General features: G+C 39.9%; 1 protein-coding gene across 1 annotated transcript in view; it reads right to left on the bottom strand.

Moving 5' to 3' along the window:
* The window catches only part of LOC114023680 (rod cGMP-specific 3',5'-cyclic phosphodiesterase subunit beta-like), an 80629-nt gene that overhangs the window by 47005 nt on the left and 13212 nt on the right, over positions 1–20412 (bottom strand). The gene's annotated exons all lie outside the window — the stretch shown is intronic.

Genomic DNA, 20412 nt, shown 5'->3' with positions numbered 1-20412 from the left:
AGGCTATTCTATTTCCCTACACACGGAACTCTGCTCTGAGGATTGCCCGGGAACACAGAGAGAAGCTGGTCTATATTATCCTTTCCAAAGAAAGATCTCTTCTGTTGGGTGGACTCTAAAAAAGGATGTCAGCATCCTCCTCCACAGAGAGCCCTCCTTTGATGAATAGGCTTTGGGAGAAAGAGACTCTTCTGTCTATTCTCCTATATAGAAATCTCCCCTTTGAAGGATGGGCCCTGGGAAAAAAAGGCCAGTCTTCAGTGTTTTGCTACAGAGAGTTCTCCCTCATTGTGGTCATGGCAACACTCAATATATGTTATAAAAATATAAAAATTCCATTTTGCAGGCAGTATGATGGAAAACACTTGAATGAAAATAAAAAGGAGGAGAAACAGCAGAGCTGCTTTGGTGAGAGTATACTACAGATAAGTGGATCAAACGGAGGAAATGAAAGATGAGTTTCTGACACAAAGCAGGCACAGAGACATGACATAATTGCAATGAGGGAATTCAACTATCTGTTGGAACTCTGCCCAAAACAGAGCAGCTGACAAATTCGTGACTTTCCTTAATCTTCCAAAGGTTGCTGTCTTCCAAAGGTGAGGAAGAAATGAAGAGGATTGTAATTCTGAACATGATAGCGACCAACAAGAAGGGACTGAAGTGGAAATGACCAGAACCTTGGGAAATAGCGACCACTCCAGTTTTTAGAGGAGAGGAAAGCTGGGTATAATCTGACCCAAACCCTCGACTTTTCATGAGTGGAGTTCACAGGCTTCAGAGGTACATATGATGAATAGTATCCCATGGCTTCAGACTCTAAGAGGAAAGTTGATTCAAGAGGGATGGGGAGCTTGAGAGAACACAATTGTAGTGATGCTCTCACAGATAATTCAGACCAATGCGGATACCCAGTTTACTTAGCAATAAGGTGATTTTAAAAACGTTTCTATATTTGTAATTAACAAGCATTTATTTTCTCTCCCTCCAACCTTCTTCCTTAAACTGAAAAAAATAATAGAAGTAAAACTCTTGTAACAAAGGTGTAGGGTTGAACAAAACAAATTCCACTCTGGCCATTTCCAAAAATATGTCTCGTTCTGCATTTTGAGTCTATCACCTCTCTGTGGGTAGCATGCTTCATCATCAGTTTCTTGGATTCATAGATGGACATTGCATTGATAAGAGTTCCTAAGTCTTTCGAAGTTGTTTGTTTTTACAGCTTTATTATTATTGTGTAAACTATTCTGTATCTGTTTCACATTACTCTGCATCAATTCATACAAGTCTTCCCAGGTTTCCCTGAAACCTGGTTTCTCTTTTTTCATTTCTTATGGCACAGTAGTATTTCATTATACTCATATATTAAAATTTGTTCAGCAGTTTCCCAATTGGTAGGTACTCCATTAACTTCCAGTCTTTTTGAGCTGCTATAAATATTTATGTCCACATGAGTCCTTTTCCTCTTCATTTGATCTCTTTGGAGTATCGTCCTAACACTACTACTCAGGGTCAATGAGATGATTATACTTGACAATGAAGAAGGTAGAACTTTTAAACTTTTGTCTTGCCTCTGTTTTCCCTATCAATAGGCATGCTCCTCAAATCAAAGAGAAAAGAGCAAAAATGGTTACCAGAGAATTGAAAATCAAGATAACATTTTTATCTGTGATTTGAATGAAATTATAGAAGGCATGTTTATTAAATTTGCAGAAGGCATGAAGATGGTAGAGATAGCTAATGTGTTGGATGAGAACATCATGATTTAGTAAGATCCCAATCGGTTTGATATAAAGTCAAATCTTCTAAAAATGATATTAAATTAAATGATAATTAATGCACTGTCTCGCTAAAAAAAAGATACAAAATGGGGAAGGTGGGTTTAGACCTTTTCATGAGAAACATACTTGAAGTTTTAAGTGGACTCCAAGCTTAAAATGTAACTTAGACTTTTGAGAGGCAATGTCCAGAATGAGGAAGATGGTAGGCCTACAATCCAATGTTCTGGTTAGACTACATTCTAAGTACTGGATACATTTTATGAGTCACATTTTAGGAGAGATATTATGAGAAGAAAGGGATATCATTTATGAGCTTTAGAGGTGAACTCTGTTAAATTGAATTTTTCTGGGTAATGGGGCATAGCTTCTTGATATATTGCATTTGCTTGGCTTCAGAGACATTTTTTTTAATAAGTTGGTATTATGATAACATAGTATTTAGAACAGACTAGGTCCCTCCTTTGACAAATGAAGAAACAGATTTGGGAAAGTTAAGTAAGTTATCCAAAGTCAACCAGGTAGGGAGAAGTGAACCAAGGTTTGAACCTGGGTCCTCTGACGTGAAATTCAGTGTTTTTTCCACCATTTGCCTTATAGCTGTCAAAATCCTCAGACCAGATATCTGGGTACCTAAAGACAGAATCATTCCCCACTCAATTCAAGGCCTTTTGTTAGGGACTGGAAATGTGCTAGGCACTGAAAAAGAGTGCACTAAAGCCCAGCCTACCACTTATTAAGTATGTGTCAGTACCTAAGTACTAAGGGTACAAAGGAGAGCAAAATCCAGTCCCTGCTCTCAAGGAGCTCACAATCTAACAAGACTGTGTGTCTCTCTCGACTGTGGCTCTCAGCTCAAGAGGACTCTATAAACCAACCCTTCACTGTTCATTCCTTTTTAATACATTTTAATTTTTATTCTGAACTTAACAGACAACAAAAAAGAGTGAATATTTGCATACACATAGTAGGACAGAAAAAGAGAATGAAACTTCAGATATCTATTATATATTTTAAGTGTAACATAATAGAATAAATAATAGAATAAAATCAACCTGTAGCTTTCAAAGCTACTTATTGGGCTTTCTTTCTGGCCTTCCTTCTATTCTTCTCTCTCTCTCTCTCTCTCCTTACATACATACATATACATGTACATGTACATGTACATATACATATACATACACATACATATATAGTGTGTGTATGCACATACTACATACGCATATATACATATGTATACACATACACATACACACACATATATAAAGATGTCTTCATTGTTAATTTCTCAAAGACATGAAAAGAATCTCAGAAATTATTTAGTCCAAATGAGATGAGGAACATGAAGCCTAGAGAAAGAAGAGTGACTAAGGTCACAGGGGCAGGAAACACCAGAGGCAGGATTTGAATCCAGGTCCTCAGGCTCCAAATCTAGTGCTCATTTCACTATATCTCACTTTTTCCTCTTTTCCCCTTCCTCTACACTTTCAGAATCACAGAATGTCTGCATTAGACATTAGAGGCCATCTACTCCAGAAGTACCTCATCTTTTTTTTTCAGAGGGGGGAGTGCTATGTCATGGATCTCTTTGGCAATCTGCTGTAGCCTACAGCTTGATATTTGTCCTTTGTTCTTGAAGAGGACCATGACATCAGGAAGATGATGCCATGACTTGCAAGTAAATTGTATTACAGTGAGGGAGGGCTGTGCAAAGTCACCAGCCTCACTTTCTCCTCCGGAGCCATCTGAGTCCAGTGGCCAGATATAGATCGGGATGACTAGAGATGGCCCAGGATGCATTGAGGGACCCCTTCTCTGAATAACAGTTTTTAAAAATGCAAAATAAAGAGATTAGTGAAAATTAAAATGTGATGTTTTCATGTTCAAGTTCGTGGACCCCCTGAAATCTCCATAGGCTCCAAGGGGTTAAGAATCCCTAATCTAATTCAACCCCCACGTTAGCAAGATTCTTCTCTCCAATATACCAGACCACTCACACAGCTTTTCCTTAAAACCCTCTAGTGAGAGGGAACCCGCTACCTAGGACAGAAGTCCAACCAGGTCACTCACTTCCTACTCACAAATCTTCAATGGTTTCCTATTGCTTCTAGGGAAAATAAATTCGGTGTTGCATTTAAAGCCCTGTATTTCACTGTGCCTCCCCTCCCACCATCTCCTATGCCTTTGCACAGGCTGTCCTATGTGCATGCTAGGCATACATTCTCTTTGCCTTTGGTTCTCTTAAGGCTGGTTCATATGTCCCCTCTGACTCTAACCCTTTCCTGACCCCCCCCCCCATGTTAGTACTCATTCCTTCCTAAAATTGTTTGAATATTTTCTTGCTGTAAAGTGCAGAGGTGTTAGACTCATCAATAGAGGCCACTAAATTGTACCCAAGGATCCCAGCAGGCTGCATGTTAAGCTAGAAAATCACATATTAACTTTTTCTGTTTTATTGTATTTTTATTTATTTTGCTAAATATTTTCCAATTACATTTCTAAATGATTCTGGCCACACTCCAAAGTGTTGTAGGCTGTGTTTTGACACTTCTGGTATAGTGAATAAAATGATGGATTTGGTCAAGTCAGGAAGACCTGACTTCAGATCCAACCTCAGATACTTCCTAGGTATGTGACCCCGGGCAAATTGCTTAACCTCTGTCAGACTCAGCTTCCTTTTCTATAAAATAGGGATAGTAATATCACCTACTGCCCAGGGTTGTCATGTGGATATAATGACATACAGATACACGTACACACATAAACATACATACATATATAATATCACATATTATATAATATATTGATTTAATATGATTTAATATTTAATATATACTTTATATAATATGTAATAATTCATTAATATAATAGCATTTTAAGGTAATATAATATAATTAATAATATATAATATTATATAATGCACACACACATATATAATGTGGATATACCATATGTTTGCAAAGTGTTTTGTAAACCTTAAAGTACTGTGTAAACGTGAACTATTATTACAATTATCATTTGTCATTTTTCAACTTAAACCTATTGCTCTTGGTTTTTCCCTCTAGGACCAAACAGAATAACCCTAATTCTTCTTCCATATGATAGCTCTTCAATTACTTGAAGAAAGTTAACATGTCCCCTCCTCTCCAGGCTGAACACCTCCAGTTCCTTCAGATGAGCCTGCTAAGGCACAGTCTCAAGGCCTTTTACCATCATCTGAAGGTTCTTTAGCTCATCAATATCCTTCTAAAATGTGGTACTCAGAACTAAACACAATTCTCCAAATATGAGACCAGCAGGATTCTCATTTCTCTTGTTCTGGATACCATCCTTCTATTAAAGTGCCTGGAGATCATGTTAGAGGCAGCACCGCCTAGTGGGTAAAGTCAGGTCAAGTCAATAAGCATTTATTAAGTGCCATCTATGTGCCAGGCACCATGCTAAATGCTGGGAATACAAATAAAGGCAAAATAAAAACAATTCCCACTCTTATAAAGACCTGGATTCAAGGCTTGTGTCTGATACATATTGCCTATGTCATCCTGGGCCAGTCACTTAACCTTGAAGCCTTAGTTTCTTAAGATAGGATAATAAGATAGGAATAATAATAGCACTTACCTTAGGGAATTATTGTGGGAATCAAATGATATGATAAGTGCTTTACAAATGTAAAAGTACTATGTAAATGTTATAGCTATTATTATATCTTCTATATTTGTATTTTAAAAATCAAAGTTGGTTGACAAGTTTTCTGTGCTTTCACATTGGTCTCTTTAGACAACTCATCCTTTTAGAATTTATGGTTGTGTCAGAATTTCATTTTTGAGAACTTTCTTGGGTCTACTAAGACCATCAGTTCACAAAGTTTGGTCTGAAGACCCCAAGGGGACCCTGATACACTTTCAAGAGGTCCATAAGGTCAAAACCATTTTCATAATAACACTAAGATATTTTCATTTCTATTGTGTTAAATACTGATAGATGTAATCCACATAAACAAAAGCTCTTTGGGGAATGCTCCATAATTTTTTTGAGTCTAAGGATCCTGAGACCAAAAGTTTGAGAACTGCTGACTTAGATCATGAAATCCTAGCTATCTTCTCTCCCTTTGAAACCCACTCTCCAAATATTGAGTACAAATGAAACCTCTTCTGGTTCTCCTCTTTTCTATCACAGATTCTAAGATGGAGCAGTGTTATGAATAAAGATGAACTCTTTCTGATCTGGACCAATGATAATAATAGCTAGCATTTACATAGCCTTTGTAAAGCTCTTTAAATGTGTTATTTCATTTGATCTTCACAACAAATCTCTGAGGTAGGTGCTATTCTTATCCCCTTCCACTTTTTTTCTTTTTTAATCAGATGAGGAAATTGAGGAAAGTTAAGTGACTTGCCCATACTCACTAGCTAGTAAGTATCTGAGGCTAGTTTTGAATTCAGGTCTTCCCGATTCAAAGTCCAGCACTCTAACCATTACTTCCCCTAGCTGCCTCAATGAAGCGATTCCCCACAGCACGCATAGCTATTCTATGAGGTTTGATGTGCTTCAGCTTACTCAACACTTGGAAAATCCGCTAGGTAAAGTACCACATACTCCTTGCAGGAAGCCTCAGACTATCAGGGGGTTGCTCGCATCTAGGCATCACTGTGGGCGAGTTGCCCTGGTATTGTGACCTGGTCTAACTCCTCCCTCTCTCACAGATACTCATTCTATCCTGACGTTCCCACTGTTCCTATTGCAGCACCCAAGCCCTCCTTGTCGGAATCCGGTCCAGAATAGCTGTATCCCTCCTTGCTTTCTCTTCTTTTTGCAGAATGAAATTATTATTAAGACAAGAATTTCTCAGCTGTTCTGTGTTTGACAGAGGGTGCGTTCCAACAGCTCTCAGGATGGTTAAATCCCCTCATTCCTATGACATTATGCCTCCACACCAGGTTTACAATCTGTTCCCTGAACACTCCTTCCATTTTCTCTCGTCCAGGCAGGCGGCAGCATATTCCCAGGACACTTTTATTCCCTCCATTAATCCTCATCCAGATGCTCTACCCCTCTCTGATTTCTGGGCTTCCTCATATAACCATGCACAGTGCTACTCCTTTGTCATTTTCATATGTTCTCTTCCTATTGAATGAGGTAGACTTTACCATAGCTGTATTCTAGGCAAGCCCCATTCTGCCAAGACTGAATTTACCTGTTAGCACTAGGACCCTTGTTTACCTCATCACCCATACATTGTGCATTTTTATGTAGTTATATAATATAAGACCACGGGTTTTATTGCTAGTTTTGTTCTCATATTTTCTCTCCTATTTGCTTATATTCTTCTTCCTATATTGCACCTGTTATTCTCTATGGTGTACTGCTTAACAGACATATGAGGGCTCTTCTCCCTCCCATTCCATTTTCAAGTTAAAGCTCTCCTAATCAGCTTTGAAAGACTCTATACAAATATGTGTGCATATATAACATATATATATATAATCAACCCTTGTTAGATGCATTCCATTGTTGATCATGAGCCCATTGTTTCTATTTTTTAAACATTGGTTCAGAATTCCAAATTCTGTCCTCCAAAGTCATCTTTTTACCAGGTATTCCCTTCCCACACCTATATCTTCCAGAAGCCCCTAACCTTTAAAGGGAAATGGTGGTTAAAATGCAACCTATGTCCCCAAGATCTTCAGGGGTTTTAGTTTCTTTGTTTTGTCTACGCCTTCAAAATCCCTTGCAATAATTATCCAAGTTCCTTTTGGTATCATTTTCCTTTATGTGAATCACCAGCAATGAGCTAAATGGATTTCAGATCTAACATGCCTCAGGAGGCTCTGTATCATATATTCTGGAAATAAATCAGACCTCTCTATTGATTGTTTAGGTCAAATCACTTTGGTACTCCCCAGTAGGAAGTTATCAGCCATCATTATTCATCTCTTCTCATTCCCACCATTCCTGGTAATAATGTAAAGTTCTTAGGAGTGGGTATCAGTTTTTATTTTGTTTTGTTTTTGTATTTTTATTCATGACACCTAGTACACTGTCCAGCACACATCCGGTGCTTAATAAATGCTTGCTAATGAACTGAGAGCTGATTTCTTCACCAGTGGTATCTATGAATTCACATCACCATTGCTTAGAACACAAGAAACTACTTTCTCCTTGGGAGATATTCCATGAGAAGCCCCTCAGGGCTATATCATAGCTCTAGCTATGTCCTCCCATAGTCCTTGTTCTTCATCTTCATGTCCTCCAACCTCCTGACACAGTTACGATTCCTCTTTGCCCCCTTCTTATCCACTTTGGTTTTCTCTTTGAAGTATTTCTTCCACTCTTTCCAGAAGCTCTTCATTTTTCCCAATAAACTGGGAAATGGGGAGTCCTTCCTTCCTCTTCTTTGAGTAATCTGCACTTCGTACATCCATAACTGTTCTCTGCCATTGGCAGAAATACAAGCACAGCACTCTCTCTGCAGGTCATTGTGAAATTCTCCTTTTCTTCCATATGTGCTGGAAATAAGAACCTCAAGTCGGTTCTTTGCTATTCTTGTTGGTAGCTATTCTGGCTGACCCTAATAGACAACTACAGAGGCAAAGTGCCTGCTTCCCACACCTTTTTGCTGAGCTGGGTACTCAATTACTGGGAGCTCTTGAAGAAGGCTTTATTTATTTATGGTGGGCTTTTGTCTTTTCTCCTGATACGACCTAGCTTAATGGACTGCCTTGGATGGGCAATTAGCAGATTCCTGCCAAGACCTAATGGAAACAGAAGCTGGCCTACGCAGGTTTTTTTTTTTTGAGATGGTCATTAGTAGAAATCTAAGTATTAGCTACTTTGCACCACTTTCCACTACTTCTCTTTCTGCAGACACAAAGATGCTGCATTGATCTTTTCCCAAAAGCTTTATTGAGGCATTTTGTTGTTTACACCACTCATTTGCTTGTGTACACTCCATTCCCCCTGCCCCTCCCTCCAAACTCTCCTTCCTAACAAGGGAAAACAGTGAAACAAATCTCCTGGTCCCATGACTGTGACTGACAGCATGTGCAACAGTCCTTGCTTGTCATCCATCCCCCAACTCTATTGAGAGGAGGGTGCTATATTTTATCATCTGTTCTCCAGCACCAAGCCCTTTCTCACCTTCTAGTATTTTGGCTGTGGTCAGTACCCTTTATCTTCCAGCTTTCTTTTATCTGTGCTTCTAATTCCCTGAAACCTTATTACTGAACCTGTTCTTTAGGAGACTAAACCTTGGTTTATGCATTAGTGGGTTCTAGAGGGTACAGCAACTATGGGTAGATGGGAGAGAGGGTGTAGGTGCTAGAACTAGCAACCATGATATGATGACATCAGTAGAAAGGGAACAGGCAGTTAATTAGTGGTTAGAGCCATTGTTTCTGTGAACTCAGGGGCTAAGAATATTCAGACCCCAAGAATTTCAAAGGGTTCCAAGCTTCAGATTGGGGTCTAGGAATCAGAGAAGGAACTAAGTAAGAAGAAAATCTCTTAGCCCCAGATCCTGGCTCTCCTGCATCATTCTGGCAAGAAGCCAAGCTCCTCAGAAGCATTGTATTTCATAGATACTGACATACTGAAGCATGTCCAGAGGAAAGTTACTTATGGCAATTCATGTAGGTGTGAGAAGTGAAATTGTACTCAAAGGAACTGGGTTCTCATTCCAGCTTGGTGGCTTAGAGCTTACAGGACCTTAGGCAAAGTATTCAACTTCTTTGAGCTTCAGTAGTTTCCTCATCTATAAAATGAAGGCTTTGGACTTGACCTACAAAATCCCTTTAAGCTCTAAATTCTTAGGATCATGTAAGTAGGGTGAAAAGACCACGCCATGCTGAAGTGAAGGAACTGGTGATGTTTGGCCCAGAGAAGAGCAGACTTAGAAGATGTGATAGCTATTTTCAAAGACTTGAAAAAAAAAACAACAACAAAAACAAAAACAACCAAAAAAAAAAGGATTTGAAGGAACTGACATGTAGAAGAGGGTTTACTCCTAAGAACTTCATCATCATTAGGGCAGTTAGATGGGTTGTACATAGACAGAAGGCATGGGTGTGAGTTGACTATGTTGGAATATATAAAAATAAAATTAAGGGGTGAGAAAGAGGAAGGCACTGGGAGAAGGGGAAAGGGAGGGGTAGAATGAGGTAAATTACCTCACATAAAAGGGCACAAAAAAGCTTTTACAGTGGAGGAAAGGTGGGGGTAGTGGTGGTGGCAAACAATGCTTAAATCATACTCTCATTGGAATTGGCTCAAAGAGGGAATAACATACACACTCAGCTGGGTATAGAAATCTATCTTACTCTATAAGTAGGGTAAGTAGGAGGAAAGGGAATAAGAGAAGAAGAAAACTGGTAATAGGCAGGGTAGATTGAGGAGGTGGTGGTCAGAAGCAAAACATTTTTGAGCAGAGACATTTTGAGGAGGGAAAGGAGAGAGAGAGAAGGATAAATAAGGGGAAATAGGATGGAGGGGAAATACATGGTTAGTAACTATGGAAAAAATTTGACAGCAAGTTCATCTGATAAAGGCCTCATTTCTCAAATATATAGAGAGAACAGAGTCAAATTTATAAGAATATGTCATTTCCCAATGCTATCCACAAAGAAGAAAGAACTATGGAGTTTGAATGCAGACTAAAGCATACTGTTTGCTATTTTTTTTCTTCTGTTGCGTTTTGTTTCCTCTTTCTGGTGGTTCCTCCTATTGGTTCTAATTCTTACTTACAACATCACTAATGTGAAAATATGTTTAATAGGAATGTATATGTATAGCCTATATCAGATTATGTGCTGTCTTGGAGAGGGAGGTGGGGAGGGAGAGAGAGAAAAATTTGAAGCTCAGAAGCTTATGGAAGTGATTGTTGATAATTCAAAATAAATTAATTAAAAAATGTCATTTCCCAATTGAAAAATGATCAAAGGATATGAACAGGTAGTTTTCAGATGAAGAAACCAAAGTTATCTATTGTCATATAAAAATGCTCTAAATCACTATTAATTAGAGAAATGCAAATTAAAACAATTCTGAGGTACTACCTCACCCCTATCAGATTAGCTAATATGAAAAAAAAAAAGAAAATGACAAATGTTGGAGAGAATTTGGGAAAACTGGAACGCTAAAGCACTGTTGGTGGAGTTGTGAATGGATCCAACCATCCTAGAGAGCAATTTGGAACTATGCCCAAAGGGCTATAAAACTATGCATATTTTTTGACCCAGCAATACCACTACTAGGTCTGTATCCCAAAGAGATTTTTTTTAGGCAATTGGTGTTAAGTGACTTGCCCAGGGTCACACAGCTAGTAAGTGTCAAGTGTTTGGTCTGAGGTCAGGATTTGAACTCAGGTCCTCCTGACTTTAGGGCCAGTGCTCTATCCACGGTGCCACCTAGCTGCCCCAAAGAAATTTTTAAAAAATGGAAAAGGACATATATGTACAAAAATATTTATAGCAACTTTTTGTCAAGGAGAAGAATTGGAAATTGAGGGGATATCCATCCATTGCGGAATGGCTTAAAAAATTGTAATGGAATACTATTGTACTATAAGAAATGATGAGCAGGATGCTTTAAAAAATCCTGGAAAGGCTACATGAACTGATGCAAAGTGAAGTGAACAGAACCAGAACAGTGTACACAGTAATAGCAATACTGTATGATGATCACTAGTGAATGACTTAGCTATTCTCAGCAATACAATGATCCAAGACAATTCCGAAGGACTAATGATAAAAAATGCCATCTAACTCCAGAGGAAAAAACTGATGGAGTCTGAATGCAGATCAAAGCATGCTTTTTAAAAACTTTCTTTTTATTTTTTTGGTCTGTGTTTTCTTTCACAACATAACAAACATGTAAATATGTTTTTCATGACTGCACATGTATAACCTATATCAAATTGCTTGCCTTCTCAATGATGAGAGAGGGAGAGAGAGTTTGGAACTCAAAATTTTATAAAAATGAATGTTTAAAATTGTTTTTATGTGTAACTGAAAAAAATAACATACTTTAAAAGAAACAAAGAAGAGAGTTTAGAGCTGTTCTGCTTGTTCTGAGAAGGCAAAATTAGGAATATAGGTGGAAATCATAGAGGGGAAGATTTCAGTTAGGTACAAGGAAATATTTTCTAATATTTTGAAATGTCCAAAAAAATATGGGCAGTACTGAGTTTCCCATCATTAGGGATATTCAGGAGGCTAGAAAAGCATTTACTGTGGATGACACAGAAGACATTTCTGTTTAGGTACGTGTTTTACTAGATGACTTCTAAGATCCCTTCCAACTCTGTGAGTAAATGATCCTATGTGGAAGGGAAAGAGTAAGGCTGTATACTCTGTATACTGAGAGCTGTCCTTTGAGGGATGGCCCTCCAAAATAGAAAGGATGGTATTTAGCATCCTTTTTGTAATACCTTTATTTCATGGGTTAACAACTCATTATTACCCATATCTAACAGGGAAGGTTAATGGGAAGACAAGGACAAGAGTCACCCAAGGAGAGCAGGTTGTGATCTACATAGTTAGAGGGAATGCCGATGTTGAGAAGATTGCAGTTCCATTGCAGTATAGGATAATGTTTCCAGCCCCTAATAGAAAGCTTTGGGCTGCAGCTCCCTGTTAGCTATTTTCATTCAATCCTTGTCAGTCTAGAGATTATTCTCCTTGTCAGAGAAAATTGAAGAAAATAGGAATTGAGCAGCTCTGCCGCCTCTGTTATACATTACATCATATTATACAGACACACACACACACACACACACACACACACACACACACACCCCTACCTTCATATATATTGTTTTACTTATCTAACATCTGTCAATCCAGCCATATCCATCTGTTCATCTATCTATCCATCTGTTTATCTACGTCCCTTTCTATCTCTCTATTTCTGCTTGTCTGTATATCTGTCTCTGTGTCTGTCTATCTATCTATATATATATTTGTATCTATCTGTCTGTTTATCTATCTACTTACCATTGCCAGTATGGTCCTAACCAGACACTGATTGGATTGGAGAAGGTACAAAGGAGCCAGTCCATAGCTTTGACCAAAATATAAGCAAAAAAAGAGTGAATGGGGTGCTGGTTGCCAAGGAGGACTCTGATGGAGTTGGTTTCTTGAAATATACTTTGGAGGGATAACCAATGGTTAATGATGATAGCAGATTATAAATGTGACAGGAAAAAAGGTCCTGGGCTCATGTGAAGGGCCCCTTGACCAGTGATTAGGCACATTCAAAGGCCTAAATGAGTCACACTTATAGAGTAGAATGGTAAAAATGGATGTTTATTATAGTCCATATAATCCCAAGGCTGAGACACACACAGGACTAGAGTTCAAATCCTAGTAGCTCTGCCATGTGCTACATATGTAAGCTCGGCTTAGTCTCTGAAGCTCAGTTTCTCCATCTGTAAAATGAAGAGGCTAGACTAGGTGAGCCCTAAGGTCATTTTGAGACACCTTCTAAATGAAACTTTCTCTGGCCCTCCCAGTTACTGCTGCCCTCTCCTTCCAAATCATCTTGTCTCTGCTTTGTACATTTGGAATATGCTTTTATATGTTCATGTTGTTTTACCCAGTAGAACATAAGCTCCAGCGTCTGGCATATAGTAGGTGCTTAATAAATGCATTCTTTTTTGTAGAGTTGATCATTCTATATCTCTGATCCTGACCTTCTATTTCCTGAGTTCCGGTCCTGAATTACCACCTACTTTCTAGATTAATAACAACAACAACAACAATATCACACTTTCAGGTTTATAAAGCCTTTTACCTATATTATCTTATTTGAACCTTATAAGAACCACATGAGTTGCTATTATTTTATCCATTTTACAGATGGGGACAGAGAGACTCAGAAAGGGTATATCATGGTACAGTGGATGGATTGCCAAGCCTGGAGTCGGGGAGACCTGAGCTTAAAGCCAGTCTCAGACCCTTACTAGCTACGTGATCCTGAGCAAGTCACTTCACTGCTGTTTGTCTCAGTTTCTTCGTCTGTAAAATGGGAATAATAATAGGCTCTACCTCCCAGGGTTGTTCGGAGGATCAGATGAGACGGTATTTGTGAAAGCACACTGCCTGGTGTATATAAGCGGTTATGTAAATGGCCATTTATGTAAATGGCTGTATAAATTTAGCTATTATTATTGTTATTACTATGATGATGATGATGAGGAGGAGGTACCCAGAGTCACACAGCTAGCAAGTATATGAGGCAGGATCGGAATCCAGTTCTCCAAATATAGCAATCTATGTACTATGCCAAGTGTCACCTAGATGTTCAGCATATACCAAACTAGCCTCGTGAAATTCTCTACCACACCTACCCCAATTGTGTTCCCAAACCATTTTTTTTCCTCTGTTGAGGACACACCAGCTTTCTAGTCGCCTAGACCTGATCCCTTTGAGCAGTCTTTCACTCTCCTTTCTCCCCCAAACCCGACAACCAATCAGTTCCAAGTCCTGTGTGCGCCACCTCCACAATATTTCTCATAAACTAACCTTCGTCTCTACTCCTGTGGCTAGCATCCTGGTTTAGGACCTCAGTACCTCTTGCTTAAGCTATTATGATAACCTCCTATCTGATCTCTCTACCTTCAGTCTCCTCTCTCTCTGGTCCATCCTTCACACAACAGCAGAAATAATCTAAGGCACAGGTCTGACCGGGTCACTCACCTACTCAAAATCTGGCAGAGGCTCCCTGTTGTCCACACAAACTCCTTAGCTTGACATTCAAGGCCTTCCATGATCTGGTGCCATTTTACTTTTCCAGACTTATTGTAAACTCTTCCTTTTAATTTATTATCTTGTAATTGTCCTGATTTCTGTGGATTCCCTACCCAGCTCAAATCCCGTGCTTCTCTCATTAGCTCATGGGACTTACTCATCCTTTCAACCGCATATCTAGGCTGCTAGGTGGTTCAGTGGATAGAGTGCTGGATATAGAATCAGGAAGACCTGAGTTGTAATCCTGTATCAGACATTTATTAGTTATTTGATCTTCAGCAAGTCACTTAACCTTTCTGTTCCTCAGTTTCCTTATCTGTAAGATAGGTGTAATAATAGCATCTACCTTCTAGGAGGTTGTTAGGATCAAATGAGATACTATTTGTAAAGTGCTTTGTAAATCTTAAAGTACTACATAAATATTATTATTATTATATTTCTCCACTCAATTGACTCCCAAATCTTCTGTATTTCCAGTCCCATCTCTTTCTTTCTTTCTTTTAGGGCAATCGGGTTTAAGTGACTTGCCCAAGGTCATATAGCTAGTAAGTGTCAAGTGTTTGGTCTGAGGCTGGATTTGAACTCAAGTCCTCCTGACTTCAGGGCCAGTGCTCTATCCACTGCACCACGTAGCTGCCCTTTCCCATCTCTTTCTTGAGATACAGAATTGTACCCCCAACCACTTGTGAGACATTTCCACCTGAATATCCCACCAGTTTTGGGCAACTAGGTGAGTGGCACAGTGGATAGAGCGCTGGGCTTAGAATCAAGAAGACTCATCTTCCTGATTTCAAATCTGGCCTCAATCTCTTACTAGCTGTGTGACCCTGGGCAAGTCACTGAACCTTCTTCATCTTAGTTCCTTATCTGTAAAATGAGATGGAAAAGGAAATGGCAAGCTGTGTTAGTATCTTTGCCAAGAAACACCAAATGGGGTCATGAGGAGTCAGACAGGAGTTAATGAATGAACAGCAGTCTCACCAGTATGTCAAACTCAAGATATCCCAAGATATGTTCCCCATCTTGAAACCCCTGCCTTAATCGGTTTTCCTTTGAGGTTTCTCATTCTTACTCAGGGAATCACCATCCCTTCAGTTACCTTTGACTCCACAACCACGCATTCCTTTTACCAAGAGATGCTAAGCTCTGACAAGAAGATAACATTGTGTTGGGAAGTGAGGGGTACAATGAAGTTCAATTTGATTCAACAAATATTCATTGAAGGCTGATCTTGTAGTCAAGTGAGAACTATGTCGGAATCTTGGCTTTGGCACTCACTCACTTCCATCAGGCCTTGTGCAAATCACTTAATCTCCCTGAGCCTCAGATGCCACACCCATAAAATGGTGGTACTTACATGACCTTCCTCACAAGTTGAGGAGTGTGAGGAAAGTGCTTTGCAAGATTGAAAATACTATAGAGGGAGCAGCTAGGTAGTACAGTGGATAGAGTACTAGACTTAGAATCAGGAAGACTTATCTTCATGAGTTTGAATCTGACTTTGACACTTACTAACTGTGTGACCCTGGACAAGTCACTTAACCCCCATTGCCTTTAAAAAAAAAAAGTTCTTTTTGGCCCTGTAGTCAGGAGGAACTGAGTTCAAATCCAATCTCAGACCAAACACTTGACACTTACTAGCTGTGTGACCCTGGGCAAGTCACTTCACCCCAATTGCCTGAAAAAAACATGAGTAAAATACTATAGAAATTGTAGTTATTATTCTTGGCAATATTTGATAAATGGATGTTAAAGAAGACAGAGAGAAAATCGTTGACTATGGCTCCAAGGTTTAAAGCCAGGGTAAATAAGAAGATAGAGGTGCTATCAACAGAGATTGGGATTAGGAACAGGTTTGGGAGAGAAGTTTCCTGATAGTGACTCTGGCCTTTCCCTGTCATGATGGTCTGTCCAAGGCCAGGAGTCATATGACAGATTTCAGCTGTATTTCTTTCTGAGTCTAATCCAATCCAATAAACATTTATTAACCCCACTTCTATGTTTTAGGCATTGTCCTAAGCAGTAGAGAAACAAAAACAAAATTATAAAGTAGGTCCTACCTTCAAGGAGTTTAGATTCTACCGAGAAGGATATAATTTGTTTACAATATCTAAACAAGTCAGCATATACATGATAATTTGAGGAACAGTCAGGAAAGGATTTCCATAGGAGGTAAACCTTGAAAGAAACTAGAGCAGGGGTGGGGAACCTGCGACCTCAAGGCAACATGTGGCCTTCTAGGTCCTCAAGTGTGGTCCTTTGAAGGAATACAAACTTCACAGATCCTTAATAAAAGGATTTGTTCTGTAAAACTTGGACTCAGTCAAAAGGCTGCACTCAAGGACCTAGAAGGCCACATGTGGCCTCAAGGCTGCAGGTTCCCCATCCCTGACAAAGATTCTGAAAGTCAGAGGTGAGAAGAGAGTGCATTCCAGGTTGGGGGGGTATCCTACGCCTAAGAACAAAAGTGGGAGAAGGACATGCTGAATTCAAGAAATAGTAAGATAGCCAGCCTGGCTGGAATGTGGAGTATGTGAAGGGAAGTGATGTGCCTGGAAGAGTAGCCTGGAGCCAGACTGTGAAGGCTTCAAATTCCAAGCGGAAGGGCACACACATCATCACCTCCTGCCAGTTCAGGTCAGCCCTTTGCTCTATAGATCCCAGGGTCTCCATGATTTGTCATTATTTATTTCCTCTGACTGAGGGTGCCAAATAGCCACCCCAAGAATGGCCATGACTATGTTCACCGCCATTCTCTTGGATATGTAGCAGGCTTTTGAGATGGCTCTCTATAGACAGAGCAAAGACTTCAAAGACCAGGTCTGGGAGCTTTTCAGGAATGGAGTCCAGATGGACACTGTTGAGCTTCCCAACCAGGGAGGGCCTGAGCCTACTGCCAATTATGAACAAGAAGAAGCTACAGCCAGGCGACAAGCTGGAGTTAACTCTGGTGGATTTTGGTCTGGAAGAGACAGACCTTGACTGTGGGAGTTGAATGGGGTAGAGTGAGTGAGAGAATAGAGTAGAATAGAAGCTGATTCCTGGGACTAGAGACATAGCAGCTTGGCTTCATGGGCCACTGCCTCTACCTTCTGGTTCTCTAATTAGAAGTTTGGCTAGAATGAACTGAGGCATTGCTGAGCTGTTTTCCTCCAGGAAATAGGAGAAAGACATACTATAATTCCCTTTCCCTTCCCTCTCTGTCCAAATGTGGGGCTAATTCCAAGACTTATTTATGTCCTCTAAAATTTCTGTTTAAGCAGTTTGAATTTACCAGCTAGATAAAATTTGATTGATCCTAGCTGGTCCTGGTTGTTCAATGTGTTATTGGTAGAAAGGAAGGCAGAGAGAAAGGAATCATTGAGTAGTTTATAGTATACAAAGATACAGAAAGGACAGAGGGCTGAACCTCAGTCCTTGAAGTTGGTTTGAAAGTTCGTTCTTTCAAACCAACAGATAGAGAATCTCAATGAGTTTTTATTTATTAATATTTGATAAACTTCCCAAAGGGATAACTACTAAAGCACTCTTCTCTGCTCGCAGGCGAAAGTAAGCCCAGTTGTCAGTGCTTGCTGGCTGGGAGAAGGTTGGGTGAGCAAGAGGCAAGTGCTTTAGGCAAGCCCGCTCCTCCCCCACCCCTGGTTTGTTTTGAAAGCTGCCCTGTTCCTGAGTGAAGTTCAGAGTAAAGTCATTGACTAAGGAAAAGGCAAGCTCCTGGTGCCAGCTCTAGATGGAAGGTGTTGGGGAAAAGTGATTCCACCCATATTTTGAAGGTAAAGGATAAGATGGAGGACTGGCTTGCCTGGGGTATTAACCATCTCTAATCCCAGCTGATGCACCAAGCAACATATATATGGCTTCTAAGGACCCTTCAAGTTCTAATTCTATGATCTTATGATCATATATGTGCTGACCTCTCACTCGGAAAAAAGAAACCCAAGTCTTCTCCAAAGAGAGTCGTTATTCATTCAGTCAGTCAACAAACATTTATGGCACACCTAGTGCATGCAAGACTGTTTGCTAGATGTTTGAGGAATAGCAGGAAAAGAGAAATATTTGTAAACCAATGGAGGAGAATACCCAGGATGGGATCATATGCTGCAGAGAAAGGGATATGAGGACTGAGAAAAGACTATTGGCCGTCAATCTGTAGGCATTGGTGACCTTGGGGAAAGGAGTTTCGGCAGAGTACTTGGAGAGAGAAGCCAAAGAGTAAAGGGTTAATGAATGGGCAGGTAGAAAGGAAGTGTTTGCATTTAGTATGGCTCATTTTTTCTTAAGGTTTGACAGTGAATGGGGAGCAATGAGACAGGGTGGTAGGGAGAGGAAAGAAGGAAGGAAGGAAATGGTTCAATCAGCCACAGCCCTAGATGTCTTGTAGATTTGCTGCTGGTTTCTTTCTGATAATTTGTGCTCATTGGTACTGTTTGATTCATGGTGACCCACTTGTTAAAAAAGGAACAGGAGATGAAGTAATCTGAGATATCATTATATTTGGGTCACATGGATTGTAGATTAATTATAACAGATTAGAATAAGAGGATTATAATCACCCTCATTCCACTTCATGCTCAATTGAGATCAGACTGTGATGTTCAATGGGAAGTCTCCTCATGTTCTTCTCCTCCCTACCCTTTTTTTTTTTTTTTGGCTCCATAAAAAGGAGAAATAGTGGAGCTCTGGTGAGGATGGGGGAATTCCCAAACAAAGTTGCTGTGTGGCCTCATAGGGGAGGAGAGATGTCAGCGCTGTTCCCTACTCATATCTAACTGAATCAGGGGGAATGGGCTTGTGGAACATTATGAGCATGCTTGCCCCCAGACCTTCCCTTTACAGGGACGAGAGACTGGTCTAAGAAGTTGAACTATATGCAGTCTCCTTAATTCCTCAGGGAGGAAAAGAGTCTTTAAAACAAGAAGAGAGGAAAAGGAAATGGGTGTGTGTGTGTAAGGAATGGAATGGTAGAGAGAAAGAGAAAAGATAGAAGTCCAGCAAACTGACCCTCATTAGCAGCTCAGGTTGGACACATCTGGCAGTGGAAAGGGTACTTGGTCTGAGTCAGAGGACCTTGGTTCATATTGGTCTTAATGCTTGTGTGCTTGAGCCAATCACAAAACCTTTCTGTGCCTCAATTTCCTCATAGTAAAACAAGAGGGTTGGACTAGATGGTCTCTGAAGACCCTTCTACCTCTAAATCTATGATCTTAAGACCTTTTTTTTCAGCTTTCCTCTCTTTCATCTTCAATTTCTTTCCTCTGGCATTTTTCCTTATTGGCATTTTTTCCCCATTGGCATTTTTTCCCCTTAGGCAGTTGGGGTTAAGTGACTTGCCCAGGGTCACACAGCTAGTAAGTGTCAAGTGTTTGGTCTGAGGCCGGATTTGAACTCAGGTCCTCCAGACTTCAGGGCTGGTGCTCTATCCACTGCGCCACCTAGCTGCCCCAAATAATCAACAGCTCTTTTTTGGTGAGGAAAGATTGGGATTAAGTAGCTTGGCCAATGTTACACACTTAATAGGTATCCAAGGCCAGATTTGAACTCAGGTCCTACTGAATCCAGAACTAGTGCTCAGTCCACTAAACCACGTAGCCACCTTGGCATTTTTTTCAAATCACCTAAATGTTTACTATGTGCTAAACAGCGTGCTGAGTACTGGAGATACGAAAGAAGAAGGAGGAGGAGGAAGAGGAAGTCAAAAGCAGCACCTTCTCTCAAGGGGAGGACAATATGTAAATGATTAGGTGCATACAAGATACATGAGGTAATCTCAGAAGGGAAGGCACTAACAGTTGGAGGGTTTTATAGAAGATAGGATTTGAAATGAATCTTGAAGGAGGACAGGAGAAGCAAGAGGCAAGGATAAGGAGGGAGGAAACTGGAGGCAGTCTCTA

Source organism: Vombatus ursinus, unplaced genomic scaffold (assembly GCF_900497805.2).
Source record: "Vombatus ursinus unplaced genomic scaffold, bare-nosed wombat genome assembly UNPS02014818.1, whole genome shotgun sequence".
Taxonomy (NCBI): domain Eukaryota; kingdom Metazoa; phylum Chordata; class Mammalia; order Diprotodontia; family Vombatidae; genus Vombatus; species Vombatus ursinus.
The sequence above is the reverse complement of the archived record's forward strand: the minus strand, read 5'-3'. Positions and strand labels throughout refer to the sequence as shown.